Source organism: Chiloscyllium punctatum, chromosome 6 (genome assembly GCF_047496795.1).
Source record: "Chiloscyllium punctatum isolate Juve2018m chromosome 6, sChiPun1.3, whole genome shotgun sequence".
Taxonomy (NCBI): Eukaryota; Metazoa; Chordata; class Chondrichthyes; order Orectolobiformes; family Hemiscylliidae; genus Chiloscyllium; species Chiloscyllium punctatum.
Genome location: NC_092744.1, coordinates 137,777,611 through 137,796,073, shown reverse-complemented (window position 1 = coordinate 137,796,073; position 18,463 = coordinate 137,777,611). Strand labels below are relative to the sequence as shown.

The window sequence follows — 18,463 nt, the reverse complement described above, 5'->3', positions numbered from 1 at the left end:
ATCCATCACATATTATCACAGGACATCGCCATTCATCAAGCTTTGTAAATTCATAATTACCAGCTTTAAACTATGTAATGACAATCGCCCATGTGACTGATATGCCTTTGTCTAATTCTTATTAAATATACTGTCTCTGTGGGTAAGGCAGAGATTCGTGAACATGAGTCTGTACAAGGAGAGAGTCGGCTACTTTAGAGATGCTTTGAAACTCTTGCCAGCTGTCCAATAATAAAGCTACTGCTGTTGTACAGAAAACTTGTGTCGTCTAGATTTGTGGAACAAAACAGACATTAACAAGGAAGGATATGAGTGATCTTCAGGGTGTGGAGTACAGACTTACTGGAGTGGTTCACTGATGAAGAAAATGCAGTCACTGGATTGATTTGAAGAGATTGCTACTTTCTTTGAAATAAACAAGTTAAATATATTTTTGATAGAGCTGTATAAGATTATAACAGACCTAGGTATAGCAGACAAAAATATCTGTATTTGATAGGTGATAGTACAAGAATTAAGACCAGATGTAAGGTTTTGAGACAGTGGGAGATGAGCAAGTGTTTCTGCTGACTGTATTGGCTGGAAATATGCAGAACCTCTTGCCCAGTTTGGTGGTGCAAGTAGAGAAGATCAATGATTGATAAAAACAATTAGATCAGTTCTGAGGGAAATAAACTTGCAGAGTTTGGGGTACGTAGGGGGAATGAGAATATGGGATTCTGCTACAGAGAGCCAGCTTGGATTTGATGGGCCTCTTTTTGTGCTGTAATGCATTTTATTTGGACTTGCTTAACTTGCTCTGGTCACCGATTAAGTTGTCATTGAGGTAAATCTGCTCAGTGTTCCTACTCAGACCAATACAGGCTGTCCCTCCACAGCAAGAGATAATGTTTACTGCTTTCTACAGGGTTCTTGGGGGTGGGGGGGGCTAACGGTGTGTGGAACAGTCTGCTCGCTTATCTGAAATGGTAAAACATCATTATAGCCACACGAGGGATCGACTCTGGAAACGTGGGGAATGACAGAAGGGAATTCTTTACCCATCGCACCTGGAAACTGGCCAAACCAGTCAGACTGGGGAGCTGTTCACCTGCTCTGTGTGTGTGTGTGTGGGGGGGGGGGGAAGAGGGATTAACTCAGGCATCCATCCTGCTGAGACACCAGTCAATTTACTGCTAGCCACAGTTGAAGGATTTTTTTCTCTCTTATTCACACCAAGTAATGAACAATGGTTTTGGCAGCTCATAAAGTTGTGCACATTGAGATCTTAGCTTTGGAAATGTTAACATTGTTGAATATGTACAGATGCGTAGTGTTAGGTAAGTGGTAGATGTAGGGGTATGGGTGGGTTGCGCTTCGGCGGGGCGGTGTGGACTTGTTGGGCCGAGGGGCCTGTTTCCACACTGTAAGTAATCTAATCTAATCTAATCTAATCTAATTCACACTGGGTAGAGACTTTTATGTTCCTTTATTCATTCACAGGATGAGGGTGTCGCTGGCCCGGCAGCATTTACTGCCCATCCCTAATTGCCCAGGGGGCAGGTAAGAGTCGACCACATTGTTGTGGGTCTGAGGTCACAATGTAGGCCAGACCAGGGAAGGATGGCAGCTTCCTTCCTGAAAGGGCATTAGTGATCCAGATGGGTTTTTCTGACAATCGATTAATGGTCATCATTAGATTCTTAAATTCCAGAGTTTTTTTAATTGAATTCAAATCCCCCCCATCTGCTGCAGCAGGCTTTGAACCCAGGTCTCCAGAACACTATCTGGGGTTTTAGATTAACTATCCTCACGACAATACCGCTAGACCAATACCTCCCCACATCGCTGTCCATCCGCACAGAGTGAACAGGGATTTTCTGGTTCATCAGAACTGGGTAATCACACATACGTTTGCTCAATGATTGCAGGAGTTGGATGTTAATTGGCTATTGACATCCATCTCTGAACCATGTATTCTGGGGTTTGTTTCTGATGATGATTGGAAGCACCATCAGTCTTGTTATCTTTTGGGGATAAAAACAGTTTCAATTAGCTTTCTGTTAAATGCATGGCAATCAATTCTTTCTCACAACTCTCAGGCAGATTAGTTTCTTTTGAAGAGCTCTCCATCTCCCCAACGTCCTCCATCCTCACCCCCAACAGTACAATAATCTCAGAGTCTCTTTGTGACTATGAATGAGACAATCTGATCAGCTGCTTCTTTCCCGACTCCTGTGTCAAGTTGGATCTTAAACTCCCCTTACTGCAGTTGTGATCCTGCATCATTGTACAGTGTTGCTCGTATTTCATGTCTTGGCCTATCAGTGTTCATGAAACTGCATGTAGTATATGGGGCCAACAGTGTAAGAGTTTAGCTCATTCCTTCCACCAACAGCAGGAGAATTGTACTCCAACAAAACTTACAGAATCACGGCCCAGCATATTCCCCAATTTACCTCTTACCATCAAACCAGAGGATCAATCCTCATTCAACTGAGAGAATTCAGGAGGGCATGTCAGTGACAGCAGCATGAATACCTAAAAATGAGGTGTTAACCTGATGAAGTTCCCAAAGAGGGCTACTTGTGTGCCTACAGCATAAGCAGCAAGTGATAGACAGAGTGAAGCAATCCGGGAAACAACAGAACAGATCTAAGATCTGCAGTCCAGCCACATCCAGTTGTGAATGAAGTCAGAGCACAGCTGGAGTTCTGAGGACAGTTCTCTTCAAGATATTAACCAACAAGAATGTCAGACTGGATTAATTATCATAAAACTCAAGTCCGTTTGATATTCATATATTTACAATCAATTCACCAAATGTAGCTGAAGGTAAAGATAATCTTCAAGTGATTGTAACAGTGGAGACATCTGAATACTTGATCAGCAACTTAAAGCCTGTTGTATTTAGATAGTAATAATTTTAAAGAGATTTTTAAAAAGTAAGGTAACTTGGGTGTAACGGAAGAAGTTGATTGGTAGGTAGCTGATAATCTTGTTTTCATCTGAAGTTAATTTAGAATTAGTTAACAAATAAACACATGGTAGGGAATCCCAGCCCCATGGAGTGCACATCCAGTTCTATGTGGGAAATCCAAGACACTTCTTGTCTGAGTGACAACCACAGGAACACGGAGGTGACATGGGAAATGTCAGGAACACTCGTTTGACTGCGGTTAAAGTACTGCACACACTTCTTATCCCCACATTCCAGGGTTAATGTGATCACACCAGAGAGGGTACAGAGGAGATTGATCAGAATGTTTCTACAATTGGAAAATTTCTGCCCTGAGGAAAGGTTGGATAGGCTGGGGATGATTTCCGACGAGGATGAGCTGAGATTTAATTGAAGTGATAAAATGCTGAGGAATCCAGATTGAGTGGATAGGAAGGAGCTATTCATTAACTGAGAGGTCAGAAACTGGAGGATTGAGATTGAAACTAATTCCCAGAAAGTAAGGGAGGGGAGAATTCATTTCACTCGGAGATGGTGGGGAGCAGGAACTCATTGATGGGGTGGCAGAGGCAGTAACCAGCATTACATTAGAATAAAAGGACATGGACGCTGGAACATGCAGGGCTGTGGACTAAAGTCTGCAGAATGGGATCATCGTGATTGATTTGACATTTCTCCAGAATATTAAACTCAAGTCCAATTTCAGAATTTATGATCGCCCCCCGACCTGAATTCCAAATGTCAGAATAAATTTATCAGAAAGTTACAGCACAGATCGAGGCCACTTGGCCTATCCTGCATGTGTTGGCTGTGATAGAATGACCCAGGCTTTACAACGTTCTGTACTCACCAACGAGAGCAACAATTTCAGACTGCGTACTCTGCCCTCAATGTTGTTATAATCTGTTTTTTCAATATATATCTTTCACAGGTGCATACCTTGTTTCCTGGTTTCTTTCCCAGCCCTAACTCCATTCCCCATGGCCTTGAGGGACTACCATTTCTGCTGTTTAATCTCTCCTGCCTTCCCCCGTGTGACAGACTGTCTTTTTGTCCTTGTCTCACCCCACCTTGCTCACAACTTATTACATTTCTGATGGTTCCCAGACCTCTGTGACTTCACTGCACCCCCTGGGTCAGGGGCACGAGTTTTGAATTCTCTTCCTCATGAGATAATCGGAAATCTTTCTGGCTGCAGTTTCCCCCAGATTTTATTTTGAAAAAAAAGAGGATTTGCGTCAGAGTCAAGTATTTGTGAGCCTTCATCCACAATCCTGAGCACTTAGACATAATATGTGACTCTCCCACAGATGTGCCAGTTTGATGGATTGGCCGTGCTAACATGGCCTGTAGTGTGTAGGTTAGGTGGGTTAGCCATGCTAAATGTGGGGTGATGGAGGTAGGGTGGGACAGCAAGTCATTGCAGACTTGATGGACCGAATAGTCTCTTTGTGCGCCTAAGGGATTCTGTAATTCTAACTAGTTAGGAAAATGTGACAACAATCACAAGTCCAGGTTCATTCAACTCAGGTACACATGCTGCCTTTTGTGTTTCTGTGTGTGCCCGTAGTGTTAGGCAAGGGGTAAATGTAGGGGTATGGGTGGGTTGCGCTTCGGTGGTCAGTGTGGACTTGTCCACAGTCTCCATAATTGTGCAGACTCAGTGGATCAGCCATGGGAAATGCAGTGTTACAAGGATAAGAGTGCTCCAGGCGGGATGCTCTTTGGATGGTTGTTGGGGTTTGATGGGCCAATGCTCTCCTGCCACACAGTTGGGATGCTATTCAATGATTGAGGATAAAGCAGGGTGTCCTTGGAGAGGAGCATGTGGTATGTATCAATGCTCTCAATGCCTTTAGATAGAGGTGGGCATCGCAGGGGATACAGTGCTTTATATCCACTGCTGCCCCCTCACCCCTAACTCTACTTTGATTTGGTCCCTTCCCAATCTGTCATTTGTAATGGTTTGCTTTACCCGTAATGGGCTTTGTTTGTAAATATTCAATTGGTTACACGGGTGGTTTACTGCTGGTGATTATATATTAACAAAACCTAAAATGGCGAAATGATGAACGTGGGAAGGTTGCTCAGCTTGTGTGATAACATGTCTGGGTAGGAGAAATGGGGGGGAAAAGAACACTTCACACCTCACAGAACAAGAACTGAAAAGCAGTTAAATCAAACCAAAGGTTCAGACAGGGAGGGAATATTTCCCTGGAGTTTTGAGTAACTGGAAAGTGATGGTGTCCGGGAATAGACAGGATTTTGTCTATTTGAAATTTTAAAAAACTGTTAGTTTCATTTCTTTTAGTTTTATTTATTGTGGAATAAATAGCTACAATATTTTAAAACCAAATTCACAAACCTTGTTAAATGTTAAACAGCTGTAACCCTCCAAATTCACAAACCTTGTTAAAGACAAATGTTAAATAAAATCCATCAAGCCATTTACGGGCGGCACAGTGGCAAGCACTGCTGCCTCACAGCGCCAGAGATCCGGGTTCAATTCCCGCCGCAGGCGACTAACTGTGTGGAGTTTGCACGTTCTCCCAGTGTCTGCGTGGGTTTCCTCCGGGTGCTCTGGTTTCCTCTCACAGTCCAAAGATGTGCAGGTCAGGTGAATTGGCCATGCTAAATGGCCCGTAGTGTTAGGTAAGGGGTAAATGTAGGGGTACGGGTGGGGTGTGCTTCGGTGGGGCGGTGTGGACTTGTTGGGCCAAAGGGCCTGTTTCCACACTGAGTAATCTAACCTAACCCCTCACTGAAAACTGTTGTGGAAGTGCAATCTCCTGGAGAATCCCTGCCCACTTCTTCCTACCCGGGCACCGTGATTATATACATACCTGGGAGATAGCAGCAGGAGGCCATTCGGCTGTTCAATCCTGCTCCACCATTCAAGGGAAAACAGCTGACCATCCAGCTCAGTCTCCTGTTCCTGCTGTGTTCCAATCCCCTTTCATGGCTTTACCTCAAAAGAACTATATCTAAGTCCTCCTTTGGTTTCACTGCCTTTTGTTCCAGTGGCGTTGTTGTGTTACTGCAGGGGTAATGTGATGGTGCTGCCTCCTGGAGGATGCACTCAGCATCCCTCATCATCCTGCAGTAACATCAAATGGGTTTCAGCAACTAGAGATAGAAACCGTTTCCAGGATATGGGCATCACTGGCTCAGCCAGCATTTATTCCCCATCTCTCGTTACCCTCGAGAAGATGGCAGTGAGCTGTTGTCTTGTACCATTTGACGCAGATAGACCGACAATGCCGTGAGGAGAGTGTTGCAGGATTTTGGCCGAATGATTCTCCATCTTTGGTTCTTCAAATTCTGGTTAACTTTATCACAATCGGCAAATGATGTTGAGAGTTTAGTCTGCAAATCTTCACCATCTAGCACCCTGTATAAAGGAATATGTACAGATTAGAAATTCAGAACAGACAATTCTAGTTTCTCTGGAATATCTTTTTCCCCTTTCTTCCCCCAAAGCTGTAACCCTCCAGCCCACTTACACTCTCCCACCATTCTGACTCTGCTACTCCCTAATGTACACCCTCCCCATTCTCATCGAGTTGTTGATAAACAGGTCTATGCCACCACTTCCCGTCCCTGGTTAGAGTCTGCACCCTTTCTGGGTTCACTTCCTTTCCCTTCAGTTGCTGCATGTCATAATGTAACAGCAGAATGAAACAGACGGAAACAGAAAGGGAGGTGGCAGATCCTGGACAGAAGAGGAACCTTCAGGCTGGGAGAATGGATCAGATTCTTCCTTGTTTCTCATTGGTCGATTCCAGTGTTATGACAAGTTGGGAATGTAACTTGGTCCCATGTGGGTGTGGTGATACTTTGACCCTCTAACAGATCAATACTACAAGCAAATACGTTCCTCCTCCAGACAATCACAGTGTGAAATACTTTCCACGAGTTACCCCAAAGCACATGCTCCAAAACCCACCCACATTCTGTACTTGTGCAGTGCCAGGTTTCCCCACAGACGTATGGTCCCTGCCTCGGAATTTGGGAGTTGCAGTCCTCATGCAGCCACTGGAGCCCTGACTCTGGAATGTGAATGAAAAGTGTGGGGTGGAGGATGTTCTGTATCAGATCCCCATTCAGACACACGGGACATGTGGGCTGTCACTGGGATTTCCTGAGACATCTGCTTAGACAACCTGATTTCCGACGTAAGGAACATAGATTCAGCCAATTGGGGGATAGGGGGGTTAATAAGTGGCAACAGGTTTTAAGCAGAGGTGGCTCAGTGGCGATCACTGCTGCCTCACAGCGTCAGGAAACTTAGGCGAGTGTGTGGAGTTTACACATTCTCCCCATGTTTGAATGGTTTCGTGCAGTTCTCCAGTTTCCTCACACAGTCCAAAGATGTGCAGGTTAGATGGACTGCTCATGCTAATTTGTTGATAGCGTCCATGCACGTGCTGGTGAGACAATTAGCCATGGGAAATGTAATGTTACAGGGAATGGGTGGGTCTGAATGGGATGTTCATTGTAGGGTTGGTGTGGACTCGATGGATGAATACCCTGTTTCTGCACTATAGGGACTCTATTCTATTCTCATCAAGAAGAATGTACCTATCTCAATGTGTTGTGAATCTGTGGAATTTCCTATTCAAAATGCGGTGGATGCCAGGACAATGAGCCAATTTAATGAAGAGATACAGATTAGATTAGATTAGATTACTTACAGTATGGAAACAGGCCCTTCGGCCCAACAAGTCCACACCGACCCGCCGAAGCGCAACCCACCCATTCCCCTACATTTACCCCTTTTACCTAACACTACGGGCAATTTAGCATGGCCAATTTACCTGACCTGCACATCTTTGGACTGTGGGAGGAAACCGGAGGACACCCACGCAGACACGGGGAGAATGTGCAAACTCCACACAGTCAGTAGCCTGAGTCGGGAATTGAACCCGGGTCTCTGGCTTTGTGAGGCAGCAGTGCTAACCACTGCTGTTGAATTTGCAATGAGATGAAGGGTGAGAGAGAGCAGGCGGGAAAATCCAGCTGAGACCAAGGTGAGCTCAATCATCACCGTATTAAATGGTGGAGCTGGTTCGAAGGGTTGCATTGCCTCTCCTGTGCCCAGTGCTTATCTTCTTACGGTAATAACTGAAAAACTGAATCCAAAAATTACCACCTTCACCAAAGGAGATTTTCGGAAAATGACAGATAGTCAGGTGGATTAGCGTTCCAAACTTAGACAGCGAGGAAGCGTGTAGAAGATAATGATTTTGCAATTTTAAACTGAGGGGAGACAGTGATTTATGGTTTTAGACTGTGTAGTACATTCACACCGTCCAGAATATTCTGTTGTGAATATCTATCCTGTACTTTATTACAAAGCCAAGTTCTCTGACAATGAAAACCAAAACACCCAGGAAACATGGTCTCACCTCGTAATCTGATCAAAGAATTCTGAGAAGTCTGGTTGAATTTAGAACAGATGGAAAGCTGGAAGATTAGATCCAATCCCAAGATCCTATGCTTAAACAAAAGGAGACTACAATAGGATGAGGCAGGAGTTGGCTAATGTAGACTGGAAACAAAGACTTTATGGTGGGAAAGTTGACGGACAGTGTGGGAATATCAAAGAAATTTTTCGAAGTGCTCAGCAAAAGTATATATCAGTGAAAAGGAAGGACTGTAGGAAAAGGAATAATCTGCCGTGGGTGGCTCAGGAAATAAGGGAGTCTATCAAACTGAAATAGAAAACATACAAATTGGCAAAGACCAAGGAGAAACAAGGAGATTAGAAAAACTTTAAAGATCAACAGAAAGCGAGATGGGATTGGGGGAGAAAAGTGATGAGTAGCTATCCCCAGGGACAGAATAACAGTTTACACTGCTAGAGGGGAACCTATTGTGTGGGGAACTTATGGCCTCTGTAATTGTTGAAGCGCTTAACTGTTACCATAGAGATAATCCCGATCAAGTTCAAAATCATAGCACACCCCAAAAGCTTGTACTTCCAAATAAACCTGTTGTACTATAACCTGGTGATGTGTGGTTTTTAACTTTGTCCACCCCACCCCAACTCTGGCTCCTCCACATCAGAATCCCGATAGACAGCCCCACTGAAACTGAAGGGCCTGTCAGGTACTTGAGGGAGCCACAGGGGCGTGGGGGAGGGGTGTGTGGTTTAACCACAAAGTGCTGAACTGATCTAGACTTTCTAACTGCCGTCACCATGGAGATAATACTGAGAGACAGTCTCTATTCAAAGTCCCAAACCACTAAGGTATAAGAATGGGAGCGGCACATCAGACAGGCGGGGAGTTACCTGATGCTGCCTGGAGGTGTTTTGCATGTACACTATCCATGTAACTACCACATCTCATCAATAAAGACTCAAAGAAGACCTCTCAGAGTTCTGTGCCCAGTTATTCCTGTCCAGCAGGGTTCAGGAATATGAGCACACAGCAGTCAGTCTTCATAGTGGAGGATACGAAGAACATGCCAGTAATTGATAAGGAAACTAAGGAAGGTGAGGACCAGGTAATAACCATTATCGTGAAAGAGTTAGAGCTGGGCAAGTTAATGGAGCTAAAGGTAGACAAGTCTCATTGCCCTGATGGAATACATCCCAGGATACCAACAGAGTTAGTGGGAGAAATAGCAAATGCACTTAGGAGTTGTAGAATCCGACAGCAGAGACAGGCCATTTGGCCCAAACTGGCCCATGCCAATCAGAATGTCCATCCACGCTAACCCCATTTCCCTGCACTTGGCCCATTTGCTTCTGACCCTTTCCTATCCATGTATTTGTCCAAATGTCTTTTACCTGTTGAGTGTTCCTGGCAGCTCATTCCATATACATACCACCCTCTGTGTAAAACAGTTGCCCCTCAGCTTCCCTTTTATTCTTTCTCCTCTAACCTTAAACTGATGCCCTTCAATCCTGGAGTTCCTGGGAAAAAGACTGAGTGCATTCACCTTATCCATGCCTCTCATGGTCTTATACCCTTCTAGAAAAGAACCCCCTCAGTTTCCTCTGCTCTAAACATAAAATCCTCACTTGTCCAACCTCTCCCTATAACTCAGACCCCTGAGCCCTGGCAACATCCTTGTAAATTGTTCTGCACTTTTTACAGTTTAATAACTGAAACATTCATCATATTTCCAGTGTTTCCCCACGGCGCTGGAACCGACGGGACAATGCCAATGGATTACAATCCATGATCGGGAATGAACTCCTTTACAACAATCCCATTTTCATAGTGTTTCCCATGGTGCAGGTATCCTTGTGTCTTTCTGGTTGTATGGTTAATTAAAGACTTGTCCTTCTACAAAGCAAAGTTGTGGCTTAATTGTTCCTGGGAAATGTGCCATAATTTTTCAGAATTTCAAAAACAAATGAAATCTCTCTTCACACTCACCACGCTGACATGGACTTGGCTGTGTCTCAGTACTTTTGCAGTCACATTGACATTTGAAATATTCGCCCACGGAGAGAATGTACACCTTTCCTTCCAGATGAAAAGGCCAATGATATTCAGATCGGCACGAATCAAGTAACTATCAGATCTGAACATGAAGTTCAATTTGAATTTCTCATCCGCAAATCCACCCTTTCAGTACCATACAACAGAGCACACAAGTTACCACTGTTAATACAGGATGGAAATTCATAAGACAATTGTTGTATTAAACTGTAGTTTCCTTGTTGACCCAAAGCTTTAAACCTCAGTCTCACAATTTCTCTCTTCTGTGAACTGAAATCCAAACCAATCCCCCCACTCCTTTCCTCCACACCCAGTTCTCACACACTCTCTCTTCGAATTCAGTTTCCTAGCTCCTGATGAGAACCATCCAGCATACACTGCTTCCTGCACACTCTGGCCAAGACCCATCTGACTAAAATGAGCCAAATTAGAATTCTAATTGCAGGCCCATCCTTGTCCCTTTCCATAACAACCCTGAATCTTCACAAAAGAGTTCTGATAACTTTCTGCAAAACGCTGCACCACTGATAGTCTGATTACATGTCAGGGTAGCAAGAGAAGGGCCATTCCCCTGGGTCCTGCTCCCAGAGGGATGAAGCTGCTAATGATAGATTAATCCCTCACACCCACAGCCTCCTTCCCAGGCACTGACCTATGCTGCACATACTCCCACAATTGGTCAGCACTGCACCCGTGCACTTGTCTCCCCTCCTGCAGCACGAGCTCCCGATCATACAGGAGTCTGGGTGATTGACAGCAGCTGCTGCCCAATATATCAGAATCCCTACAGTATGGAAACAGGCCCTTCGGCCAAACAAGTACATACTGACCCTCCAAACAGTAACTTACACAGAACCATTCCCCCTAACTAATGTAACAAATACTATGGGCAATTTAGAATGGCCAATTCACCTGCCCTGCACACCTTTGGAGTGTGGGAGGAAACCGGAGGAAACCCGCTCAGACACGGGGCGAATGCGCAAACCCCACACAGTCGCCCGTGGCCGGAATCGAACCTGGGTACCTGGTGCTGTGAGGCAGCAATGCTAACCACTGAGCCATCTCTATAGGGTGGAGGGGGCAGGGCTGGAGGACTGGGACAATGGGATTGTAAACAATGAATGAATGGGGTGAACACTGGGGGATGGACAGGTCAGTGAGGGACAGGAACAGTGCAGCAGCAGGAGGGGATCCTGGACTAACTGAGCAATGGGTGAGTCTGACAGGAGAGAAACTACAGGAAGGTTCTGTTTGGAGGCTCAGGCAGGGACAGCTGGGAGACAGTATGGCCTGGTGGCTTGGGCAGGTTTACTAATCAGCCTCTTCAAAGATGCTGTTACTCAACTCTGAGCCTGATCCCCCTAGTCCAGAGGTAAGGACACTTACACTATTTCCTGGTGGGCAAGGGATACAGAGACTGCCTTTCAAAAGGAACTCACCTCTGTTGATGACATTAACAAGACTCAATACAGAGTCACTGACAAAATGTTGTTGTACATGAACTTCATCCAGAATATTAACACCTATAACTGGGCAACGCAGACCCCAAGGTACAGAGTTAAATCCTGGATACTAATAACAGCTTTGTGCATGGGAAATCATATCTCATGAATTTGAATCAGTTTTTTTGAAGTAGTAACAAAGAGGATTGCTGAGGTCAGAGCATGGACGTGATCTACATAGACTTCAGTAATGTTTTCGACAAGGTTCCTCATGGGAGACTGGTCAGCAAGGTTAGATCGCATGGAGTACAAAACTGGCCCGAAGGTAGAAGGCAGAGGGGGCTTTTCAGGCTGGAGGCCTGTGACCAGTGGAGTGTCACAAGGATCGGTGCTGGATCCACTACTTTTCACCATTTATATCCATGATTTGGATGTGAACATAAGAGGTATTGTAAGTAAGTTTGCAGATGACACCAAAATGGGAGGTGTCGTAGACAGTGAAAAAAGATTACCTCAGAGTACAAGAGGATCTGGATCAGATGGGTGAATGGGCTGAGGAGTTCAGTTTAGAAAAATGCGAGCTGTTGCATTTTGGAAAAGCAAACTTTAGCAGGACTTATACAGTAATAGTAAGTTCCTGGGGAATGTTGCTAAGTAAAGAGTCCTTGGAGTGCAGGTTCATAGTTCCTTGACAGTAGAGTAGCAAGTAGATAGGATCATGAAGGCGGCAGTTGGTCTGCTTGTCTTTACTGGTCAGAGCATTGAGTATAGGGGTTGGGAGGTCATATTGCGGCGGTACAGGACATTGCAAAAGTTGCCGAATCAATATTCCATAAAATTCTGTTCTCCTTCCTATCAGATGGATGCTCTTAAACTTTAAAGAGATCAGAAAAGAATTATAGCATGTTGCCAGGGTTGGATGTGCTGTTTTCCCTGGAGCGTCAGAGGCTGAATGGTGACCTGAAAGAGATTTTTAAAATCAGGCTGGGCATGGAGAGGGTAAATAGACAAGATATTTGTCCTGCAGTGGGGGAGTACAGAACTAGGGGACTGGGAGGGAGGGTAGGCAGATCGAGAGGGGTGGGACCGAAATGGATGGGGAAAGAGCAGGGGATAGAGAGGGGTGGCACAGAGATGGGTCGGGAGAGAGAGCCGGGTCTGGACAGAAAGTGGGATTAGAGAGGAGGGGACCGGGGGGTTGCGACTGACAGAAAGGGCGAGGGGAACAGACCAGAGGGGGGAAAGAGGGCGAACAGGCTAACAGAGGGGGGTGGAGAACAGGCCGATTGGGGAGGGGGGGGAAAAAAAGAGACAGGCCGGTGGGGACAGGCCGACAGAGGGAGGGGGACAGGCCAACGGGGGGTGGGGGAGAAAACAGGCCAACAGAGGGGAGCTACAGACAGAGCGGGGGGAGATGGGGGGAGCAGACAGAGCAGGGGGGAGCAGACAGAGCGGGGGGAGATAGGGGAACAGAGGGGGAAGATGGAGAGTTATTTTATAGATCTAAAACTCAATCCTGTTCCTGTTTTCTCCTCCTCACCTTATTTCCCTCTGAAGGGCTCAGAACAACTGCATAGTTCTTGGAAAGTAGAGTTTCAGGGAGATCAGGTGCTGAACGTGGCATTTGGGACACGAACATTGAATGAAATGTGCTGATCAATAAACGTACTCTGGTTCGATTCCACTGTCTGTGTGGTGCTTGCACATTCTCCCTGTGTGTCTGCGTGGGCTTCCTCTGGGTGCTCTTAATTTCCTCCCACAAATCCAAAGCCATGCAGGTTAGCTGGATGAGCTTTGGGTAATGGTCGGTTACAGAGTTAGGGTGGAATGCTGTTCCGATGGTTGGGATGGTCTCATGGGCCGAAAGGCCTGCTTCCACACTGTAGGGATTCTGTCACTGAGTATAGGGGTTAGGAGGGCACGTTGGGGCTGAGTAGGGCATTGGGGAGGACAGTTTTAGAATACTGTATTCAATTGTGGTCTCCCTGATTTCAGAAAGATGTTACCAGAATAGGACTCAACCTCTTAATGACAAGTTCCTGGGAAGTGTTGACAGACAAACAGACCATGCAGTGTGGGTTGATAGTTCCTTGAAAGTGTGGTTGAAGGTAGACAGGTCGGTGAAGGTGGTGTGCGGTATGCTAGCTGTTATTGGGCAGTGCATTGAGTATAGGAGTTGGGAGATCATGGTACGGTTGTACAGTTTATCGGCTCAGCCACTTTTGGAATCCCCAGATTGCTTTACATTCCAGTCTCCCTGCTATAGGAAAGATGTTGGGAAACTTGCAAGAGTTCAAAAAAGTTTTTCCAGGGTGCTGCCAGTATTGGAATATGTGAACCAAAGGGAGAGGCTGAATAGGCTGAGGCTATTTCCCTGCAGCACTGGACACTTTAGGTGGCTTTATCGAACTTTATAGAATTATGAGGAGCAATGATAGTGTGACTAGCCATCGTTTCTTTTTTCCCAGGGTACGGGAGACCAAACAAATGTGAATCTTTTTTCCAAGGTGGAAATGACAAATTCTAGAGAAGAGATGGCAAGTTTAAAGGATATGAAAACTGAACCAACTGAAGATGCTATAAACCAGGAAGAGAAACAGAGGTTTCTGGAAAAGCTCAGCAGGTCGAGCAGCATCTGTGAAAAGAAATTAGAGTTAACGTATCTGAGGAAGGGTGACCAGACCGAAACTTGAACTGATTTTTCTTCACAGATGCTGCATGACCTGCTGAGCATTTCCAACAACATCTGTGCAAGTTTAAAGGGAGTTGTTTGGAGTATATACCTGAGAGGAACTTTATAAAGTGCGAGTGAGACCACATCTGGAGTAATGACAGAAGTTTTGGTCCCTTTATTTAAGGAAATACATCATTCCATCAGAGGCATTTCACAGAAGATTGACTGGGATGAACCCTGGTTTGCAGGGCTTATCTTTAAAGAAAAGGCTGAAGAAGTTGGGACTCTACTCACTGGATTTGGGAAGAATGAGAGGTGGTCTCATTGTAACGTGTAGGATTCTTAAGGAGTTTGACAGGGTAAATACGGAGAGGATGTTTCCCAACATGAGGGAGTCTGGAACCAGATTCTGGGATAGTCGCGGAATCACGGGTTCAGATTTGGATTCGTCAAGTTTGAGGCAACACCGACACGGGTCAGGGGTTTCAGTAGCAATGGAGCTGGGGTGAGGTGGAGACAAGCAACATTTAAGAGATTGGAATTCCTGGTGTTTGTGATTGTGTAGATGTTTGATCAGAAGGTCACCTTGGGGTCAGATATGAGAGCAATATTGTCAAGAGTGTGGCTCCTGCCTCAGGTAGTTCCCAGGGAGAGGGAGGGGCTCAGCAGTAAGGGAAAGTAATTTGTAATAGCAACTGAAGGCAATGGGTTTAACCATTGCAACGTTCCGTTGCAGGAAATTGCAGCCAATCGCTTGGTGGGAGTGTGATGAGCAGTTTGATAACTGAGTAATGGAGGGGGATGATGGGGAGGGAGAGCTGGGCATCGTCAGTGTACATGTGAAACCTAACACGGTGCTTTTGGACAATGTCACCTCCTGGCAGTATGTAGGTGAGAAACAGGAGGGACCAAGGAGAGATCCTTAAGGGACACCAAATACAGGGAATTCAGAAAGGAAAGGGAGTGTCGGGATGGTGTAGGTTTTTACAACAACTGTGGGGTCAAATATTGGATTGGAGCAGAATGGGAGAGAAGGACATAACCAGGAAAGACAGACAGGTAGAACAAGGAACAATATCTGTGAATTGGGGAGGGGGGGTGATGAGGAGGAGGAGCAGCCCAACTCCAAAAGCACTATTCCTACATCAGTGACATCACCCAACTCCACCCGAGTCTCAGCTCATTTACTGAAACACTTGTCCATCCCTGTGTTATCTCCAGACTTCATTACCCAAACACACTCCTGGCCAGCCTCCCACATTGAACTTACATGTAATCTCAAGAGTATCTAAAACCCTACTGCCCATAGTGCTCACTTGTACCAAAACTTGTTGATCCATCAAAAGGCTCCTATTAACAAGCAACAATTTAAAATTCTCACCCTTGATGTAATTCCTGGCTGTGAACATCCCTGTCTCCCTGCACCACACAACCTGTGACACCTCAACATCTTATTTTCTTTCAGACTCTCAACGATGTGTTTATTCATTGCTTCATCTGTCTGGCTGTTTCTACTGTTGCCAAGGCAACACGGTCTGGAATTCCCACCCTTACCCCCTCAGACCTACTTTCCTCCTTTAAGGTATTCCTGAAAACCTGCTTATTTGGCAATTCTTTTGATCACCTGACCTAATATCCCCATCTGTGGCCTTATGTCAGAAGTTCTCAATAGTATTTCTGTGGAATTATAAACATGATAAAAAAAACAAACTGTCGTTGATTTGCACACACAATGTCAACTCTTCAATGTTACTGAGTGAATAATCTGTAACATCTCTTACCCAAACACATTGTGGGAGCACCTTCACCACAGGAATTGCAGCTGTACAAGGAAGTCAAACATCACCTTCTCCACAGGCAATGGGGCTTTGGCATTGATCACTGGTATCTGTGGAGAGAGAAACACACAGTTGATATTTCAGGGAGCGCAAAATGCATTAGAGGGAGGGAAAATGGTGCAGAATTTGGGATTTTCAAATTTGTGTTTTACAAAGTGCACTAAGTTCTGTAAAACCTCTCATTCCATACCGTGAAAATTTCCTCCTCTTCCTGGTCAATATGTCTTTCCTTTCCCCTGCCCTTCACCTTCACACATTTCCAATGCCTTGGTCACAACAAAACTGTGCTGCCAGTGAAGTTTATGACATGATTGAGTATTGCCCCGCCCCTCATTCACTCCGATTGGTTGAAGGACCAACTAGCACCTCTCGCCCCCTTTCCCCCACTCTTATTGGTCCTGCGCTGACATCAATAATCCGAGGCTCATTGTGGGTTGGAGCATGCTCAGTGCTTCCTGCTTTTGCTGTTCATCAGGTCTCAGAGAGAGAGAGAGAGAGAGGGCTCATTCCTGTTTCACCTGATGTCAGACAATAACAACAACTACCTGCATTGTATCGAGCCTTTCACATTGACAAATCTCCTAAAATGCTTCACGAATGATGGAAACGTTGATTAAAGAGAACGATTTTTAGATACATCTTTCAGGCGGAGAGAGGGGTTTAGGGAAGATATTCCAAAGGTTTGTGTCCTCGGCAGCTCCAATCGTGGAGTGATATTGGTGGGCAACAGCTTACAATGGAGACAGTTAGTGGCTAACCATAAGTTAACAACCTCATGTCGAAGCCCCCTACCCCACACACCAGGCCTCGTTCTCACAGCCTGCCATTACACACTACCTATGGTTAGCCACTAACAGTCTCCATTAACAGCTAATCACCCTCCCCCAGCCAGATCGTTATCCACTCCTTTATCCAACCACTCTTCTCACTCTATCCCCACCTATCCTTTACTCCTTTTATCTTCCCCCCACACTAACTTCTGCACATAAACTGACTTTTTTTTCTCAGTAATATCTCTTCTGTGGAAGGGACACTGAGTCTGAAACTTTAACTCTGATTTCTCTTCACAGATACTGCCAGACCTGCCGAGCTTTTCCAGAACCTCCTGGTTGTTGTTTCTGATTTACATCTTCTGCAGTTCTTTTGGTTTTAATTTACCGGGAGTTTGTAATTCAGGTCCCACAGCCTCTGTCCCAGTCTCTGCTGTCTCTCCCAACCCCACCCAGTGACACGGCACCTGCACAACTCATGGACAGGTGTTGTCTTGCTGGCCACACCCCTCATTCAATCCCATTGGCTGCAGGACTACACAGATTCTCCTCCCATTGGTCTGGAGCTGCCGTCAATCAGCCGGGCCCCATTGTGATGAGAGTGGAGGGCTAATCCCTCTCTCTGCCCTGGGATGAGCTTCATCATTCACAGTGAATGGGGCAGTATCACAGAGCACAGGGCCTGGGGGCTATTCAGCCCATTGGGGCTGTTACTCTCTCCTTCTGGAGATGCTGCAAATCTGTCCCAAGTCCCCTCCCATTTGCCCATAGCCCCCCAAATCTTTACTTAAAAAGTAAAATTCCAAGTCTGTTTCAGAATACCTGCTGAATCTGTGTCATTCAGACTGTTCCAGATGCTCAGAACTTACTGAATAAAATAGTGTTCACATTTTCACCTTATATTATTTGCCAATTACTTGAAAGTTACTAAAAATTGTGACAGTGTGAACAATTCCTCTCTCTCTCTGCAAATTCAAGACCTTGGAACCAAATCTGCACCAGGTCGAAATCACTGCTTCACCTTCTCAGCTCCAAGGATAATTATCTGTGCTTCAGCTCGTTCTCCACAAAAGAGAGGAATGCATCTTAATTTATTAAGATCAAAGAAACAGACCTTCCGTCCAATTCGTCCGTGCCAACGAGGAATCCTAAACTAATGGATTCCCATTCACCATCTATTGGCCTGTATCCATCAAAACCATGTACCCAATTGGAAGCCTTTTAAATGTTGTGATTTTATCAGCCTCCACTACTTCATCTGGTAGCCCCTCCCATACACTCAGCTTGAAAACGTTGCCATATAGATCCCTTTTAAATTGTTTCCCTCTCAACTTAAACCCAGGT

General features: G+C 45.3%; 1 long non-coding RNA gene across 3 annotated transcripts in view; it reads right to left on the bottom strand.

Annotated features, from left to right (window-relative positions):
- Window positions 1–5,583: 5,583 nt before the first annotated feature.
- Window positions 5,584–18,463, bottom strand: part of LOC140478563 (uncharacterized) — a 29,268-nt gene continuing 16,388 nt past the window's right edge. For 2 of the 3 annotated variants that reach the window (XR_011960821.1, XR_011960820.1), the window contains 2 exons: window positions 16,293–16,399; window positions 5,584–6,329 (listed from right to left, as the gene is read on the bottom strand). This is a non-coding gene — a long non-coding RNA (uncharacterized lncRNA). Of the gene's footprint in view, window positions 6,330–6,757; window positions 6,988–16,292; window positions 16,400–18,463 lie in introns of those variants that run through there. The other variant, XR_011960822.1, reaches the window with a different exon arrangement.